Source organism: Mirounga leonina, unplaced genomic scaffold (genome assembly GCF_011800145.1).
Source record: "Mirounga leonina isolate KUSES-001 unplaced genomic scaffold, KU_Mleo_1.0 Mir_204, whole genome shotgun sequence".
Taxonomy (NCBI): Eukaryota; Metazoa; Chordata; class Mammalia; order Carnivora; family Phocidae; genus Mirounga; species Mirounga leonina.
The window spans coordinates 7,996,592-8,017,151 of NW_023270513.1; the positions used below are offsets into that span (position 1 = coordinate 7,996,592).

The following is a 20,560-nucleotide window of genomic DNA, read 5'->3' on the forward strand; positions in this document are numbered from 1 at the left end:
TAAATTTAAAGTAATTACTGATAAGTAAGGATTTACATCTGCCATTTGTAATTTGTTTTCTATAATGCCATACCTTTTACGTTTTTAAATTTTTCATTAAAACCTTGTTTTATGATTTTTTTTCTTGTGTAGCATTTTTATTACTGCCTTCTTTCTTTTTCTATATATCTTTAAACTTTTTTTCTTCATGGTTACCCTAGGGATTACAACTAACATCTTTATTTTTGTGTTGTGTGCTGCATTATCTTATTATTATTATTATTAATTATTATTATTATTTTCAGTTAGCTGCATTATCTTTAATTAAGTAGAAGGACTTCCAATCATGTCACCTACAGACCATTTTACCCACTGCTCTGTTTGGCCATAAGTTTCTTGGCTCTCTCTTCAGCAATGATGAGGTGGATATCCTTTCCATGGAGATGAGAAATCCATGTTTTTTGCCTTTGCCAGTAACAAAAATGTTGGAGAGCCAGGTGGCAAAGCTGTTGCCATTGGCATCTTTCACATGAACTACATCAAAAGAACCAGAGAGTGTCTCTGTTGGTGATCACACCAATTCTTCCCAGATTAGCACCTCTAGTCACCATACAGAGATTACCAGTGTCAAAATTGATCAAGTCAGTAATCTTTACACTCTTAAAATCAATCTGAATGGTGTCATTAACCTTGATGAGGGGATCAGGATAGCAGATGGTATGAACATCATGGGTCATCAGATAAGGAATTTCTTTTGTCCCCAGAAAGGTCTTTCTCACTTTGCACAACTTATACTTTGCCTCCTCAGGTGTAATATGATGAGCATCAAAGTGACCTTTGGTGTAATAGATGAGGTGAGAATTCTCCATAGTCTTGTCAATGCTGGTGACATTCATAAAACCACCAGTGTGGGTTATATTAGTTCTGACCCTGCCATTAATCTCTTGATAAAATACTGCAAACAGATCTTTATTTCATCTTCTGTTAGGGCATACTTAAGTCTGTTCCTTAGGAAAAATGATGAGAGAGAGACGTTCTCTCAGCTTATGGGAACCAGTAAATGGATTAGGGATAAACACACTGGTCAGTTTATCCAACGTACATGCTTTGAAGCTTTTTAACTTGGTGAAGCCTCAAAAGTTCATTTTTGCTTTTGTTTCTCTTGCCTTTGGAGGCATGTGTAGCAAGAAGTTGCTGTGGCCAAGGTCAAAGAGGTTGCTTCCTGCATTCCCCTCTAGAATTTTGATGGATTCCTGTCTCACATTTAGGGTTTTCATCCATTTTGAGTTTATTTTTGTGTATGGTTGAAGAAAGTGGTCAGTTTCATTCTTCTGCACATGGCTGTCTAATTTTCCCAAGACCATTTGTTGATGAGACTGTCTTTTTTCCATTCGATATTCTTTCCTGCTTTGTTGGAGATTAGTTGACAATACAGTTGAGGGTCCATTTCTGTTCCATTGATCTATGTGTCTGTTTTTATGCCAGTACCATACTGTCTTGATTACAGCTTTGTAATAGAGGTTGAAATCCAGAATTGTGATGCCACCAGTTTTTTTTTTTAACATTCCTTTGGTATTTGGGGTCTTTTCTTATTCCATACAAATTTTAGGCTTGTTTATTCCAGCTCTGTGAATAATCTTGATGGTATTTTGATAAGGATTGCACTGAATGTGTATATTGCTTTGGGTAGCATAGACATTTTAACAATATTTGTCCTTCCGATCCATGAGATTGGAATGTTTTTCCATTTCTTTGTGTCTTCCTCAATTTCTTTCATGAGTATTCTGTAGTTTCCTGAGTACAGATCCTTTGCCTCTTTGGTTAGATTTATTCCAAGGTATCTTATGGTTTTTGGTGTAATTGTAAATGGGATCAATTTTTGATTTCTCTTTCTTCTCCCTCATTGTTAGTGAATAGAAATGCAACAGACTTCTATGCATTGATTTTATATCCTGTGACTTTGCTGAATTCCTGTGTCAGTTGTAGCAAATTTTTGGTGGAGTCTTTTGGGTTTTCTACATAGAGTATCATGTTATCTGTGAAGAGTGAAAGTTTTACTTCTTATATGCTGATTTGAATGCCTTTTATTTCTTTTTGTTGTCTGATTGCTGAGACTAGGACTTCTAGTACTATGTTGAACAATAGTGGTAGAAGTGGACATCCCTGTTGTGTTTCTGACCTTAGGAGAAAAGCTCTCAGTTGTTCCACATCGAGAATGATATTCACTGTGGGCTTTCCATAGATGGTTTTTATGATATTGAGGAATGTTCCCTCTATCTCTACACTCTGAAAAGTTGTAATCAGGAAAAGATACTGTATTTTGTCAAAGGCTTTTTCTGCATCAATTGAGAGGATCCTATGGTTCTTGTCCTTTCTTTTATTAATGTGGTGTATGACTTTGATTGATTTGCAGATGTTGAACCACTATTGAAGTCCAGAAATAAATCCCACTTGGTTGTGGTGGATGATCCTTTTAATGTACTCTTGGATCTGATTAGCTAGTGTCTTGGTGAGAAGTTTTGCATTCATGTTCATCGGGCATATTGGTCTGTCATTCTCCTTTTTAGTGGGCCTTTGTCTGGTTTTGGGATCAAGGTAATGCTGGCCTCATAGAATGAGTTTGGAAGTTTTCCTTCCATTTCTATTTTCTGAAACAGTTTCAGAAGAATAGGTATTAATTCTTTGAATGTTTGGTAGAATTCTGCTGGGAAGCCATCTGACCCTGGACTTTTTTTGGTGGAAAATTTTTGATTACTGATTCAATTTCTTTGCCGGTCATGGGACCTGTTCAGGTTTTTTATTTTTCCCTGTTTTGGCAGTTTATATGTTTCTAGGAATGCATCCATTTCTTCCAGATTGCCTAATTTGTTGGCACATAGTTGCTCATATAATTGTTTGTATCTCTTTGGTGTTGGTTGTGATCTCTCCTCTTTCATTTATGATTTTATTTATTTGGGTCCTTTTTTTTTTTTAAAGATTTTATTTATTTATTTGACAGAGAGAGTGAGAGAACACAAGAAGGGGGAACAGTTGAGGGAGAGGGAGAAGCAGGTTCCCCACCAAGCAGGAAGCCTGATGTGGGACTCAATCCCAGGACCCTGGGATCATGACCTGAGCTGAAGGCAGACATTTAACCATCTGAGCCACCCAGGTGCCCCGGTCCTTTCTCTTTTCTTTTTGGTCAGTCTGGCTAGGGGTTTATCAATCTTATTAATTCTTTCAAAGAACCAGCTCCTAGTTTCATTGATCTGTTCTACCGTTTTTTTTTTTTTTTCTATATCATTGGTTTCTGCTTAATATTTATTATTTCTCTTCTCCTGCTGGATTTAGGCTTTATTTGCTGTTCCTTTTCCAGCTCCTTTAGGTTTAATGTTAGGTTGTGTATTTGAGACTTTTCTTGTTTCTTTAGAAAGACTTGTATTGCTATATACTCCCCTCTTAGGACTGCCTTGCTGCATCCCAGAGATTTTGGACTGTCGTGTTTTCATTTTCATTTGCTTACATGTATTTTTTAAGTTCTTTAATTTTCTAGTTGACCCATTCATTCTTTAGTAGGATGTTCTTTAACCTCCATGTATTTGTGGTCCTTCCCAATTTTTTTTGTAGTTGACTTCAAGTTTTAAAGCATTTTGGTCTGAAAATATGCGGGAATAATATCAAACTTTTTTTTACCAGTTGAGGGCTGATTTGTGACCTAGTATGTGATCTATTCTGGAGAATGTTCCATGTGCACTTGAAAGGAATGTGTATTCTTATGCTTTAGGATGAAATACTCTGAATATATCTGTTAAGTCCATCTAGTCCAGTGTGTCATTCAATGCCATCATTTCCTTGTTGATCTGCTTAGATGATCTGTCCACTGCTGTGAGTAGGGTGTTAAAGTCGCCTACTATTATTGTATTATTATCAATGAGTCTTTAATATCATTATTAAGTGGTTTATATAATTGGCTGTTCCCAAGTTAGGGGCATAAATATTTACAATTGTTAGATCATCTTGTTGGATAGACCCTTTTATTATGATATAGTGTCCTTCTTCATCTCTTATTATAGTCTTTGGTTTAAAATCCAGTTTGTTTGACATGACGATTGCTACTCCAGCTTTCTCTTGATGTCCATTTGCATGATAAATGGTTCTCCACCCCCTCACTTTCAATCTTTCAGTACTATGTTAAATAACAGTGGTGAGTGTGGATATCCCTGTCTTGTTCCTGATCATAGAAGAAAAGCTCTCAGTTTTCCCTATTGTGGATGATATTAGTTGTGGGTTTTTATATGTGACCTTTATTATGCTGAGGTATGTTCCATTCCATCTCAACCTACATTGTTAAGAGTTTTTATCATGAATAGATGTAATTTGTCAAATCCTTTTTGTTCATCTATTGAAATGACCATGTTTTTTTATCCTTTCTCTTATTGTTGTGATGTATCATGTTGGTTGATTTGCGAATATTGGACCCACCCTGGCAACCCAGGAATAAATCCTACTTGATTATGGTGAATGCTTCTTTAATATGAAGTTGGATTCTGTTTTTCTAGTATTTTATTGAGAACATTTGCATCCATGTTCATGAGGGATATTGACCTGTAGTTCTCTTTTATAGTGGAACCTTTGTCTGGTTTCAGTATCAGGGTAATGCTGGCCTAATATAGCGAATTTCAAAGTTTTCCTTCCTGTTCTATTTTTTGGAATAGTTTTATAAGAATAGGGGTGCCTGGGTGGCTCAGTCGTTAAGCGTCTGCCTTTGGCTCGGGTTGTGACCCCAGGGTCCTGGGATCAAGCCCCACATCAGGCTCTCTGCTCAGCAGGAAGCCTGCTTCTCCCTCTCCCACTCCCCCTGCTTGTGTTCCCTCTCTTGCTGTGTCTCTCTCTGTCAAATAAATAAATAAATAAAATCCTTAAAAAAAAAGGATAGATAATAACTCCTCTTTAAATGTTTGTTAGAATTCACCTGTGAAACCATCTGGCCCTGGACTTTTATTTGTTGGGAGTTTTTTGATTACTGATTCAATTTCTTTTTTGATTACTGATTCAATTGGTCTATTCAAGTTTTCTATTTTTTCCTGTTTTGGTTTTGGTAGTTTGTATGCATTTCAGAATTTATCCATTTCTTCATGGTTGTCCAATTTGTTGACCTAGAGTTTTGCATAATATTCTCTTATAATTGTTTGTATTTCTGCGGTGTTGGTTGTTATTTCTCTTCACATTTTTGATTTTATTTATTTAAGTCTTTTCTTTTTTTCTTGATAATTCTAGCTAAAGGTTCATTGATTTTATTGATTTTTTTCAAAGAACCAGCTCCTGGTTTCATTGATCTGTTTTATTGTTTTTTAGTTTCTATATCAATTATTTCTGCTTTAATCCTTATTATTTCCTTCCTTTTGCTTGTTATACATTTTGTTTGTTGTTCTTTTTCTAGCTCTTTTAGGTGAAATGTTAGGTTGTTTATTTTAGATTTTTCTTGCTTTGGGAGTTAGGCCTGTATTATTATGAACTTCCTTTATAGATCAGCTTTTGCTTTATCCCAATAGTTGTGGATGGTTTTATTTTCATTTTCATTTGTGTCCATGTACTTTTACAATCTCTTCTTTTGGGGTGCCTGGGTGGCTCAATCGGTTGAGCGTCTGCCTTCGGCTCAGGTCATGATCCCAGGGTCCTGGGATGGAGCCCCGCATTGGGCTCCCTGCTTGGCGGGAAGCCTGATTCTCCCTCTCCCACTCCCTCTGCTTGTGTTCCCTCTCTCACTGTCTCTTTCTCTCTCTGTCAAATAAATAAATAAAATCTTTAAAAGAATTTTCTTCTTTTATCCTGTTGACTTATTCATTGTTTGGTAACATGTTATTATTTATTTATTTATTTATTTATTTATTTAATAAAGTAATTTTTAAAGTCATTTTTGTAAGGTTTTATTTATTTATTTGACAGAGAGATAGCGAGAGCAGGAACACCAGCAGGGGGAGTGGGTGAGGGAGAAGCAGGCTTCCCGCTGAGCAGGGAGCCTGATGCGGGGCTTGATCCCAGGACCCTGGGATCATGACCTGAGCCAAAGGCAGATGCTTAAGGACTGGGGACCCAGGTGCCCCAGGTAGCATGTTATTTAATTTCCATGTATTTTTGGTCTTTCCAGATTTTTTTCCCTGTGATGTGATTGACTTCAGTTTCATAACATTATGGTCTGAAAAAGTTTATGATATGTCTTTGATTTTCTTGAGTCTGTTGAGATTTATTTTGTGGCCTACTATGTGATGCATTCTGGAGAATGTTCCATGTGTACTTGAAATGAATGTGTATTCTGCTGTTTTCGGATGGATTGTTTTTAATGTATCTGTTAAATCCACTGTTCCAGTCTATCATTCAAAGCCATTATTTCCTTGTTTATTATCTGTTTAGATGATCTGTCAATTGATGTAAGCAGGGTGTTAAAGTTTCTATTAACCCTGTAATATTATCAATTAGTTCCTTTATGATTTTTATTTACTGTTTATGTATTTGGGTATTCCTATGTTGGGTGCATAAATATTTGCCAATGTTGTATCTTGTTGGATTGTCCCTGTTGTTATTATATATTGTCCTTTTTGTCTCTTATTACTGTCTTTGTTTTAAGGTTTATCTTGTGTGATGTAAATATTGCTACTCCAGCCTTCTTCTGACATCCATTTATATGATCGATGTTTCTCCATACCCTCACTTCCAAACTGCAGGTGACTGTATGTCTAAAATAAGTCTGTTTTAGGCAGCATATAGGTGAGTTTTTTTTTTTTTAAATCAATTTTGTCACCCTATGTCTTTTCATTAGAGTGTTTAGTCCATTTACATTCAAAGTAATTTTTGATTGATATGATTTATTGTCATTTTATTATTAGCTTTGTGATTGTTTCTGAAGATTTTCTCTGAGACTTTCTTGTCTTTCTCTCTTTTGACTTTCTTTAGTGATATATTTGTATTTTTCTTTTTATCCTTTGCATATTTATTAGTGGCTTTTGATATATGGTTACCATTAGGTTTGTATATAACCTCTTCTGCATATAGCTCTTTATATTAAATTGATGGTTGTTTAAGTTGGAACCATTTCTTTAGTCCTCTCCTCCCCAAATTTTAGGTATATGTTATTATATAATACATCCTTTTATTTTGTGAGTTCCTTAAGTGTTTTTTTACAGAAATACTCATTTTTACTGTTTTTGTGTTTCCTACGTTTGTACTGTCACTTTTGTTCTCTCCTTTCTACTCAAATAGTCTCCTTTAATATTTCTTGCAGGGGTGGTTTAGTGGTCATGAACTCCTTTAGTTTTTGTTTGTCTGAGAAACTTTATCTCTCTTTCTATTCTGAATGTTAGCCTTACTGGATAGAATATTTTTGGCAGCAATTTTTTCCCACTCAGCACTTTGAATATATCATGTTACTTCATTCTGGTTTGGAAACTTTCTGCTGAGAATTCTCCCCCTTCCCTTATGGGTTTTCTTTTGTAACTTACTGTCTTCTTTTGTCTTCCTGCATTTAAAATTATTTCTTTATCACTATATTTTGACAATCTAATTAGTATATGTCTTGGTGTGCATTTGTTTTTGTTGATCTTACTGGATCTGGATGTGTGTTTCTTTCCCCAGATTAAGGAAGTTTTGAGCTATTATTTCTTCAAATAAATTTTCTACCCCCTCTTCTCTCTCTTATTTTTCTCTGAGTTCTATAATACTAATGTTATTTCATTTGATGGAGTCACTGAATTCCCTACATCTATTCTCATTTCACATAATTTTTTTCTTTCTTTTTTGTTCAGCTTGATTAATTCCATTACTCATCTTCTAGGTCACTATTTCATATTTCATTCCTCTGCTTCTTCTTGCCTGCTGTTCATTCCATCAAGTGTGTTTCTCATTTCATTTATTGAGCCCTTTATCTCTGCTGTGTTTTTCTTATCTATGTGTTAAGTGTCTCACTCATGTCTTCCACTCTTTTCTCAAGTCCAGTGAGTATCTTTATGATCATTACTTTGAATACTCCATGAGGCATGTTACTTGTGTCTGTTTTGCTTAGATCTCTAACCATTGCCTTGCCCTGTTCTTTCATTTGGGATAAAGTTCTCTGTTTTCTCATTTTGTCTACGTTTCTGTGTCCATTTTCGTTTGTTAGGAAAGTCAGCTATGTCTCCTGTTCTTGCATGTAATGGCCTTATGTATAAGAGGTTCTGTAGTTCCTTGTGTGCTGTTTCCTATTCCACAGGGCCTGGCACTTCAGGAAGTGTCTTTCAGTGTGTGCTGTGTGTGCTCTGATGTTTTGTTTTTGCTGCTTTATCCTTCAGGCCAATAGTCTGCAGAAGCTCTCCTTGCCTGTTGTGGCCAGTGTTTGGTCACTGGCTTCAATGTAGTATGTTGTAACTAGATGTGTTCTGGTCTGCTTGTGAAATAAGACCTGTCACTGCTGTCCCTGGAACTGAGGTCTTGCAAAACCCCCAGGTAAGGAGGTATAGTGTTGGCAGTGATTTGGGCTAGTCTTCTGGGGGTGTACTATGCTGGGACTGAGGCAACGTGACTGGGAGGGTGGTTCTATGGTGTGCTGGGGGAGTAGGGCTTGGTGTGAGCAAGTTAGGTAGCAAGTGTTGGCACTGCCCTGGTTCCCACAGGTGGCTCTGTGTTCATGCTGAAGGGAAGGGAAATGGTACTGACCAGTTCCCTTGTTCCTGGAGGGGTCTCTTTGTGAACATTTTAGCACTGGGATGTGCTCTGAGATGAGGTAATAACCTCTCTACTCTGTGCCCAAGATGTTCTTCTGATCACTGTTTCCACACTGTATGTTCCCTGGCTCTTTGCCCTGCTTTCTCTCCAAGAGCAGCCCCAATGTCCTCTGAGCTCTCCCAGAGCCAAACATACTGACCTTTAAAACTCCAGGCTTTAAACCCTGATGGTTGCAAGAATTCACGAAATCCAGCCCCTCTTGATTTCCAAGAAAATTGTCAGGGAATTTGTTTTCTCCCTATGCTCCTCTGTGTATTAGTTTGTCTCTCACCCTTCTCCATAACTGTGACTTCCTCCCCACTGTAGTGATTCCATTTCTCTCTTCTGACTTTCATTAGTGATAGAGAGTGAGTCTCCACACTTACTATCTTCTTCAACATGGCCTCTTCCTTACCTTTAGCCGTGGAGTTTGTTCTGCCAATCTTTAGGTCAATTTCTTGAGTATTTAGGGTGATTTGATAGTTACCTAGTTGTATTTGTGGGACAAGGTGAGTCTAGGGTCCTCCTTTTCACTGCCATCCTCTAACTCCCACTCACTATTGTCACAAATTATATCTTTATACATTGTGTGTTCATTAACATAGATTTGTAATTATTTTTAATGCATTCATTATTTAAATATTATTGGAAATAAAGAGGATTCACAAACCAAAATTGCAACAATACCAGTTTTTGTATTTATCTATGTTGTTACCTTACTGTTCTTTATTTTGTCAGATGACTGAGTTATTGTCTAGTATTGTTTTATTTCTATCTGCAAGAGTTCCTTTCATATTTGTTGTAGGGAAGGTATGCTAGCAATAAGTTCTCTCACTTTTTGTTTATCTGGGAATATCTTCATCTCTCCATCATTTTTAAAGGATGGATTGCTAGGTAGAAATTTCTTGGTTGACAGTTTTTTTTTTCTTTCAGTACATTATATATGTCCTGTCACTGCCTTGTAGCTTCCATAGTTCCTGGAAGGAAATTTGCTGATAATCTTATTGAGCATCCCTTGTACAAATTAAATTTCTTCTTTCACTTCTTTTATGATTGTTTCTTTGTCTTTGTCTTTTGACAAAATGACTAATGTGTCTAGATATAGATCTCTTTGTGTTTGTCCTACTTGAAGTTTGTTGAGCTTCTTGGATGTGTTTATTAATATCTTTAATCAGATTTGTGATATTTTGGCCATTATTTTTTTAGATTTTTAAAAATCCCTTTTCTCTCTCTTCTTCTGGGACTCCTATTATGTGTATATTGATATATTTTAGGGTATTCCACAGGTTCTGTTTATTTTTCTGTATTTTCTCTTTTGTTCCTCAGATTGGATAATCTCAACTGACCTATCATTAAGTTCTCTGATTCTTTCTTCAGCCTGCTCAAATCTGCTGTTGAACCCCTATGGTAAATTTTTTATTTCAGTTACACTTCTTAGTTCCAGAATTTCTATTTGGCTCCTTTTTGAATCTTTTCATTGATATTTTCTATTTGGTGAGACATCATTCTCCCTGTTTCATTTGGTTCTTTGAATATATTGAAGACAGTTGATTTAAAAACTTTTTCATGTGAGGCCAATGTCTGGGCTTCCTTAGAGATAATTTTTATTCATTTATTTTTTTTCCTGACTGGTTCATACCTGCTTGTTTCTCTGTGTTCCATATATTTTTTTGTTGTTGTTAAAAAATGGACAGTTCAAATATTATAATATGGCAACTCTGAAAATCATATTATGGAAGTCAGATTCTCCTCTCTCACTGGGGTTTATTGTTGCTACTCGTTGTGTGTTGTTTATTTAGTGTTTTATTGTAAGCTCTTTGTTTAAAGTCTGTATTCTTTGTGGTGTTTAGGCACTGAAGTTAGTATTCCATTATCTTAGTGGACAACTATTTTTTTTAAAGATTTATTTATTTATTTTAGAGAAAGCACGAGTGAGTGGGGGGACAAGCAGAGGGAGAGGGAGAGAGAAAATACTCAAGCAGACTCCTGCTGAGTGCAGAGCCCAAAGCGGGGCTTGATCTCAGGACCTTGAGATCACAACCTGAGCTGAAATGAAGAGTCAGCCACTTAACCAACTGAGCCACTGAGGTGTCCCAGTGGTCAATTGTTTTCTAAAAAAAAATTTTTTAGGGGGTGCCTGGGTGGCTCAGTCATTAAGCATCTGCCTTAGGCTCAGGTCATGATCCCAGGGTTCTGGGATCAAGTCCCGCATCGGGCTCCCTACTCGGTGGGAAGCCTGCTTCTCCCTCTCCCATTCCCCCTGCTTGTGTTCCTGCTCTCACTATCTCTCTCTGTCAAATAAATGGGTGAAATCTTAAAAAAAATTTTTTTTTAATGTTTGGAGCCAAGAAAAAAAAAGAGAAAATGAAAAAAAAAAAAACTTTGCTATTCTTTGAAGATTGGTTCTGTATTGGAATACTCTTTCAGTGCTTAGCCAGGATATTTACAACTCTACTTTAGCATTTATTTCCTATTTGCACCAAATCTAAAGGTGAGCCATAGCTGAAAACTTAGGCTCTTCTCAGGTCTTTTCTGAACAGGTATTCAGCCCTAGGTATGAATGTCACATTCTCCTCCACTTCAGCTTTAGTGAGAAATAACGACATACTTCACTGTATAATTTTAAGGCATACAACATGACGGTTTGATTTACATATATTGTGAAATTAGTACCACAGTAGTTTCGGCTAACATCCATCTTTTCATATAGATACAATAAAAAGAAAAGAAAGAATAAAAAAAATGTTTTACTTGTGATGAGAATTCTTAGGACTTACTCTCTTAACACTTTCCTATACAGTTGACCCTTGAACAACATGGGTTTGAACAGCATAGGTCCACTTGCATGTGGATTTTTCTTTTGATAAATACAGTAGACTTCTATAAATGTGTTTTCTTTTCCTTATGATTTTCTTAAATACTATCTTATTTTCTCTAGTTTACTTTTTTAAATGTTAATAACAACTTTATTTGAAATAATAAAAAAATCAGAAACAGCCCAAATGCCAATTAGCATGTGAATGGTTAAATTAACTGTGATGTATCCATATAATAGAATACTATTCAGCAATGAAAAGTGATGAGCTATTAATATACCCAACAATATTGATGAATCTCAAAATAGTGCTAACTGATAAAATAAACTGGAACCAAAAACATACATATTATTCAATTTTTATAAAATTTAAGTAAATTCAAACTAACATATAGTATTGTAAAGTGTAACAATGATTTTTAAGGTCCAAGGAGCAGGGAAGAGAGGAAGGGAAGAGAAACAAAAGAGCATGAGGAAAGTTTGGGAGGATGGAAATGTTCATTATTTTGATTTTGGAATGATTTCACAGATGTGTGTGCATGTGTCAAAATTATCAAATTATCTATTTTATATAAATGCAGTTATTGTATGTTAATTTCCTCAAAAAAACCTGTTAAAATAAAAACATATATAATATTTCACTTATATCAATGATATGGTAGATTAACAGCTACTCCACATCCTCTCCAACATATTGTTAGGTTTTTAAATTTTAAGTATTCTCGTTCTAAAGTTTTATTTTAATTTCCCTGCAAAATAATATTTAGCACGTGTTCCTATGCTTATTGTCCTATGCTTATCTTTTTTGAGCTGCCTGTTTATTATTGACACTCACTAGCTAAAGATCATCTAATTTACTTTAATGTAAGAGTACAGTATGTAATACATATACAAAATATGTGTTAATCTACTATTTATGTTATTGGTAAGGCTTCCAGTCAACATTAGGCTGTTAATAGTTAAAATTTGGGGGAGTCAAATGTTATATGCAGCTTTTTGACTGCACAGAGGGTGGCACTCCTAACTCCCACATTGTTCAAGTGTTAACCATAAAGCATACAACAGTGTTATCTACAGTCATCTGGTTGTAAATTACATCCCTAGTACTTATTTATCTTATAACTGGAATTTTGTACCTTTTAATCACCTTCCTCCGATTTTTGCTCCCTGTCTCTGATAACACAAGTCTGATCTCTTTTCCTATAAGGTGTTTTTTTTTTTTTTTTTTTTTTTAGATTCCACATATAAGTAAGATAGTATAGTATTTGTCTTTCTCTGACTTATTTCTCTAAGCATAATGCTTTTAAGGGCCATCTGTGTTGTCACAAATGATAGGAATTCCTTGTATTTTTATGGCTAAATAATATTCCATTTTATATATACCACAGCTACTTTATCCATTCATCCATTGATGGACACTTAGGTGTTTTCATGTCTTGGTTATTATAAAAAATGCTGCTATGAACATGGGGTACAGATATCTTTTTTGAGTTAGTGTTTTCATTACTTTTGAATATATTCTCAGAAGTCGAATTGCTGGATCATATGGTAGTTCTATTTTTAATTTTTTGAGGATGATCCATGCTATTTTTCATAGTGGCTATGCCAATTTACAGTCACACTAAAAGTGTACCAATGTTCCTTTTCCTCCACATCCACATTTATCTCTTGTCTTTTTGGTGATGGGTATTCTAACAGGAATGAGGTCATATCTCATTGTGGTTTTGATTTGCATTTTCCTAATGACTAGTGATGTTGAGCATCTTTTCATCTTCCTGTTGGCCTTCATATATTTTCTTTGGAGAAATGTCTATTCAGGTCCTTTGCCCATATTTAAATTGGGTTATTTGTTTTGTTGCTATTCAGTTGTATGGGTTCTTTATATGTTTTGGATATTAACCCCTTATATGATATATACTCTGCAAATATTTTTTTTCCCTAGTCCATGAGTTTTCTTTTCACTTCATTTATGGATGTGACATTCTTGATACCCCCATATACCAGTATACACTAAAGCTTTAAAAAGCCTCTTTTCATCCCCAATTTGCCTTTCCATCATCTTCATTGCCAGGCTTTCTGATCTGTCTATTGCTGCCCCAACTGTTTTTTCTTGGCCCAGGCTGTTGTGTCCAATATTTTTGCCTTAAAATCCTTTTGACAAAAGACGACCAGGAAGCCATCCAGTACTGATAATGCTCCAAGTCAGTGAAAACAGAGCCAAGAATTTCCAATGGTCATTAAGAAGCCACCAGATAGTTCAAGACACACAACCACAATTAAAAAAATATAAAGCCTGTATTTATCCCTCTATCAGTAGCAACCTCTGCGAGACTGTGGGCTGCTGTCTTCAGACCATGCCAGACTTGGGAGTGGGGGATGGTAAGCAAAAATTTTGAGTGCCTGCTTCCTGCAGAATACAGTAGCTTCTTTCATCATTAAAATTTCCCCTGGTTGTTCTCAGTTTTTGAATAGATTCTACAATTCTACAAAGTGTGATTCTTGCAGTTTTTTTCCAGTTTACTTATTTATTTTTTTGGAGGGGACAGAGCCCTGGAGTTCCCTACTCTGCCATATTCAGTGATGTCACTCTAACTCAAACTTTTACCATTAATGCTCAAGTTTAAACTTGAGGGTTTTTTTTTTTTTTGGACTTACTCTTTTACATATTTCCACTGGTGTTGAACTAGATTACAAAAAATACTTTAAAATACCCAGGATATGAGTGTTATATGGAACTAATGAATTGTTGAACACTACATCAAAAACTAATGATGTACTATATGTTGACTAATTTAACATAATAAAAAAATATCTCAGATAACAAAAATAAAATTTCAAGATTATTACTGTAGTATTGAATTTTTCTTACTCTCCTAGCATTAGTTACATTCCACTTTGTTGTAAATATCATAAACTACTTTTTACATGCTATAATTCTTCAATTTGTATATTTTTCTACATTCCTTTCTAGAGGGCAAGGACTATATTTTTTTCATCTTTGCATATCCAGTATCACCAAGCACAGAGTATCATACACAGCTGTGATCAATAAGCCTTTGTTGGATGAATGGATTTTATGTTACATCTTCTTAAAGAGACTTTCACTCCAACACATAAAATGAATTTGAAACAAACCTCTACTGAAATATCATCTCAAAGAGACATAAAAACTAATGCTTTAAATTAGTTGCTGCTATTATATCCACTTCCTTTAATTGATTTTCTTGGATTCCCAGTGAGAAGAGTGACTCAGGACTTCTTCCCTGCTTCACTCAAGGTTCACGTACATCTGGATTGTTTATGTATTTCTAGCTCCGATTTCAGTTGTGGAATAACTTTTAAAAATGCTAAGTAGCTCCTGATAAAAGTGCTTAGTAATCCTATTTTTCTTCTAGTCTTTATCTAGTTTTCTCACCTTATTTCATTATTTCTCAAGATTATCACCTTGACACTATTAAGTTTTCAGGTAGCAGCAGTGTTCTCTGAAGGCAAAAGCCCATAGAAGAGAGCAGAGGCATTGGTATTAGTAATAGGGACATGATTTCAAATTTGATTCTGGCTTTGCCATTTACTGGTGGTATTGGCTTTGCAAGGTTAATAATTAAAGTATCATTTTCTTTACCTAGAAAATAATAATTATATCTCAATTACAGTTTAATTTGAAAATTAAATAAAATGGCACAAGAGAAAAGCTTGATATTAATTACTCATTTGAGAAATTATTAATTATTATTTACAATAAATTTGGCAATTAGATTAGCCTTATTTACAAGATGCCTAACTCAATTAAGGTGTTGACCAGTATAGAAAATTATTCAAATAACCTTTGAATTTTGCTATCATAAATTCTAAAACCCAGAAATCCAATATCTAGGTGCAATACCATTACAAGGAAATAATCTGAATACTAAAGCTCTTTTCTTTCCTTTTCAGATCATTCAGAGTATTACCCCTTTTTGGCTTTGGTTACTTAATAATTATCCACAGTGTATTCCCTTAAAACAATCCTGAAGAGTCTGACACCTATTCATATCAATTCACTTTTATTTATTTGTTTTCCAAATTTTTAATTAAATTCTAGTTAGTTAACATGTAGTGTAATATTGGTTTCATGAGTAGAATTCGGCGATTCACCACTTACATATAACAGCCAGTGGTCATCCCAACAAGTGCCCTCCTTAATACCCATCACCCATTTAGCCCATCCCTCCACAACCTCCATCCATCAACCCTTAGTTTGTTCTGTATCATTGAGTCTCTTAGAGTTTGCTTCCATCTCTCTTTTTTTCCCTTCCCATATATTCATCTGATTTGTTTAATAAAATCCCTGTATGAGTGAAATCATATGGTATTTGTCTTCCTCTAACTGCTTATTTTGCTTAACATTATACTCTTTTTTTTTTTTTAAAGATTATATTTATTTGACAGAGAGAGATACAGCGAGAGAGGGAACACAAGCAGCGGGAGTGGGAGAGGGAGAAGCAGGCTTCCCGCAGAGCAGGGAGCCTGATGTGGGGCTCGATCCCAGGACACTGGGATCATGACCCGAGCCGAGGGCAGACGCTTAACGACTGAGCCACCCAGGCGCCCCTTAACATTATACTCTTTAGCTCCATCCACATCATTGAAAATGGCAAGGTTTCATTCTTTTTGATGGCTAGGCAATATTCTGTTGTATATATACACCACGTTTTCTTTATCCATTCATCATTTGATGGACACTTTATGCTCTTTCCATAGTTTGGTTATTATTGATAATATTGTTATAAACATCAGGGTGCATGCACCCCTTTGAATCTGTATTTTTGTATCCCTTGGGTAAATACCTAGTAGTGCAATTGATCTGTCATAGCTTAGTTCTATTTATAACTTTTTCAGGAAGCCCATAGTATTTTCCAGAGTGGCTGCACCAGTTTGCATTTCCACCAACAGTGTAAAAGTGTTTCCCGTTCTCCACATCCTCGCCAACACCTGTTGTTTCCTGTGTTGTTAATTTTAGCCATCCTGACAGGTGTGAGGTGGTATCTAATTGTGGTTTTGATTTGTATTTCACTGATGATGGTGATGTTGAGCATCTTTTCATATGTCTGTTAGCCATCTGGAGTTCTTCTTTGGAAAAGTGTCTATTCATGTCTTCTGTCCATTTCTTAACTGGATTTTTTTTTTGGGGGGAGGGTTTAATAAGTTATTTATAGATTTTGGATACCTACCCTTTAGCTTTGTTGATTGTTTCCTTCACTGTGCAGAAGCTTTTTATCTTGATGAAGTCCCAATTGTCCATGTTTGCTTTTATTTCTCTTGCCTCTAGCAACATGTCTAGTAAGAAGTTGCTATGGCCAAGGTCAGAGAGGTTGCTGCTTGTGTTCTCTTCTAAGATTTTGTTGATTTCCTTTCTCACATTTAGGTCTTTCATCCATTTTGAATTTGTATTTGTATATGGTGTAAGAAAGTGGTCCACTTTTATTCTTCTGCATGTTGCAGTCCAGTTTTCCCAACACCATTTGCTAAGGAGACTGTCTTTTTTCCATTGGATATTCTTTTCTGCCTTGCCAAAGATTAGTTGACCATATAGTTGTGGGTCCATTTCTGGGTTCTCTATTCCATTCCATTGATCTGTGTGTCTGTATTTGTGCCAGTACCATACTGTCTTGATGACTACAGTTTTGTAATATAGCTTGAAATCTGGAATTGTGATGCCTCCAGTTTTGTTTTGCTTTCTCAGAATTGCTTTGGCTATTTGGGGTCTTTTGTGGTTCCATACAAATTTTAGGATTGTTTGTTCTAGCTATGTGAAAAATGCTGGTGGTGTTTGATGGGGATTGCTTTAAATATGTAGACTGCTTTGGGTAGTATAGACATTTTAACAATGTTCTTCCAATCCATGAACGTGGAAAACTTTTCCATTTCTTTGTGTCCTCTTCGATTTCTTTCATAAGTGTACTATAGTTTGCAGAATACAGATCTTTTACTTTGTTAGATTTACTTCTAGATATCTTATTGTTTTTTGTGCAATTGCAAATGGGATTGATTCCTTGATTTCTTTTTCTGCTGCTTCTTTATTTGTGTATAGGAATGCAACAGATTTCTGCACATTGATTTTATATCCTGTGATTTTGCTGAATTCATATATGAGTTCTAACAATTTTTTGGTGGAGTCTTTGGGTTTTCCACATAGTGTATCAGGTCATCTGCAAATTGGCAGATTCCTTGGCAATTTGGATGCATTTTATTTATTTTTCTTGTCTGATTGCTGAGGCTAAGACTTCTAGTACTATGTTAAATAGTAATGGTGAGAGTGGACATCCTTATCTTGTTCCTGACCAGGAGTTTTTTTCCCATTGGTGATGATATTAGCTGTGGGTCTTTCATATATGGCCTTTATGATATTGAGGTATGTTCCATCTATCCCTATGCTGTATGTTAGTACATTAGTACATTATAATATTTGCTTCCATCCTCTCTGGCCTACTTTGTTGAGGATTTTTATCAGGAAAGGATGCTATATTTGTCAAATTCTTTTTCTGCATCTATTGACAGGATAATATGGTTCTTATCCTTTCTTTTATTAATATGGTATATCACAATGATTGATTTCCAGATACTGAACCACCCCTGCAGCCTAGGAAAATCCCACTTGCTTGTGGTGAATAGTTCTTTTAATGTACTGTTGAATTTGATTTGCTAGTATTTTATTGAGAATTTATGCCTCCATGTTCATCAGGGATATTGGCCAGTAATCCTCTTTTTTGGTGGGGTCTTTGTCTAGTTTTGGAATTAAGGTAATGCTGGTTTTGTAGAATGAGTTTTGAAGTTTCCCTTCCATTTCTATTTTTTGGAACAGTTTGAGAAGGATAAATATTAACTCTTCTTTAAATATTTACAATTGTTAGATCTTGATAGATAGACCCCTTAATTATGATATAGTGTCCTTCTTCATCTCTTGTTACAATCTTTGTTTTAAATCTAGGTTGTCTGATGTAAGTATGGCTACCCTGGCATCTTTTGATGTTCATTAGCATGATAGATAGTTCTCCGTCACCTCACTTTCAATCTTCAGGTGTCTTTAAGTCTAAAATGAGTCTCTTGTAAGCAGCGTAAAGATGGATCTCATTTTTTTAATGCATTCTGATACCCTATGTCTTTTGATTGGTACATTTAGTCCATTTACATTCAAAGTGATTATTGAAAAATATTAACTTACTGTCATTTTGTTACCTGTAGAGTTGGTGTTTCCGGTGACATCCTCTCATCCTTTCTAGTCTTTGTTGCTATTGGTCTTTTTCTCTCCCCTCAAAGTATTCCCTTTAAAATGTCTTGCGGGGCTGGTTTAGTGGTCACAAACTCCTTTAGTTTTTATTTGTCTGGGAAACTCTTTATCTCTCCTTCTATTCTGAATGATAGCCTGTTGGATAAAGAATTCTTGGCTGCATATTTTCCTCATTCAGAACATTGAATATTTCTTTCCACCATCTCTGGCCTGCCATGTCTCTATGGGCAGATCTGCTGTGAGTCTATTCTGTCTTCCCTTGTAGGTTAAGGACCTTTTTTTCCTTTGCTGTTTTCAGGATTAATTCCTTGTTTGTGTTTTTGTGAATTTGACTATGATATGCCTTGACAATGGTCCACTTTTGTTGAATTTAATGGGAGTTCTCTGTGCTTCTTGGATTTTGATGTCTGTGTCCTTCCCCAAATTTGGGAAATTGTCAGCTATAATTTGTTCAAATAAACCTTCTGTCCCTTTATCTCTCTCTTCATCTTCTGAGACTCCCATGGATACAGATGTTAGTACATTTTAATAAGTCTCTGCACTCCCTAAGTCTACCTTTGTGGTCCATTACCTTTCTTTCCAGCTTTATTATTTTACATATTTTTAAATTCTACATCACTGATTTGCTCCTTTGATTCATGCATCCTCATTTTTATGGCCTCTACTTGGGACTACATCTTGATACATCATTTTTAATTTTGACCTGACTTGGGACTACATCTTGATACAGCATTTTTAATTTTGACCTGACTAGATTTTAGTTCTTTTATCTCTGTAATAAGGGATTTTCTAGTGTCTTCTATGCTTTTCTGAAGCCAGCTAATATCCTTACAATCTTTGTTTTAAATTCTAGTTCAGACATCTTAAGTATATCTGTATTGATTGAATCCCTGCGCATGAGTTCTATCTTGTGTTGTTTCTTGAGGTTGAATTCCTCCATCTTGTCATTTTGTTCAGAAAAGAAAAGAAGAAAGAGAAAATAAAGCCCACCAAAAAACAAATGAAAAAACCCAAAAAACAAACAAAAAACAAAAACAACACAAAAAACAAAGAAAATGAAGAAAAATAGAAAAAACAAGGAAAACGAAAACACAAAACAAGAAAAAAAACCCAACTAGATCCTAAGTGTGTTTTGGTGTGCTTGTTAAAAGAATGTAGATTCCAAAATAAAAAAAAATACAATGAAATATAGTAAAATGAATGTAGAGAAAAAGATATATGAAAAGTATATATATATATATATATATATATATATATATATATGTAATTTTTAAAAAAATGAAGAATAAAAAATTCAAAAAAGGAATTGGAAAATATAAGACAATAAATGAATAAATAATAAAAATAAAATAAATAAAATAAAAGTAAACAGGAAGCTTGAGCCTATTTCCCTTAGAGCTGAAGCTTTGCAGCACTCTATAATCAATAAACTTGGCGTGAGCCAGTTGTTTGTGCTGGTCTTCTGGGGGAGGAGCCTGCTGAGCTGATTTTCAGGCCGACTTGTTTCAGTGGAAATGCTTCTCCAGGCAGCAGGTGCGCGGGTCTTAGTGTGTTCATCTTGGCCTTCACTAGGTGGCGCTGTTTTGCTCCTTGAAGTCTTTCAGCACTGATGGAAGGGATGAAAATGGCTCACTAGCCTGGGAGGCGAATGTTGGCACCCCCTGCTCTTCAGTGAGCCTTCACAGAAAAGAAACCAATCACCCTATTTGTGTTCCCAGTTTCCATCTGAATCCTACCCATGTCTGAGCCTTTTTATCTCAGACATATGACTGAATTTCAAAACTGCA

The 20,560-nt window shown here is 35.4% G+C and overlaps 1 pseudogene; it reads right to left on the reverse strand.

The window, feature by feature from the left end:
- Positions 1 to 344: 344 nt before the first annotated feature.
- LOC118025904 lies at positions 345 to 19,713 on the reverse strand (annotated as a pseudogene).
- Positions 19,714 to 20,560: the final 847 nt, after the last annotated feature.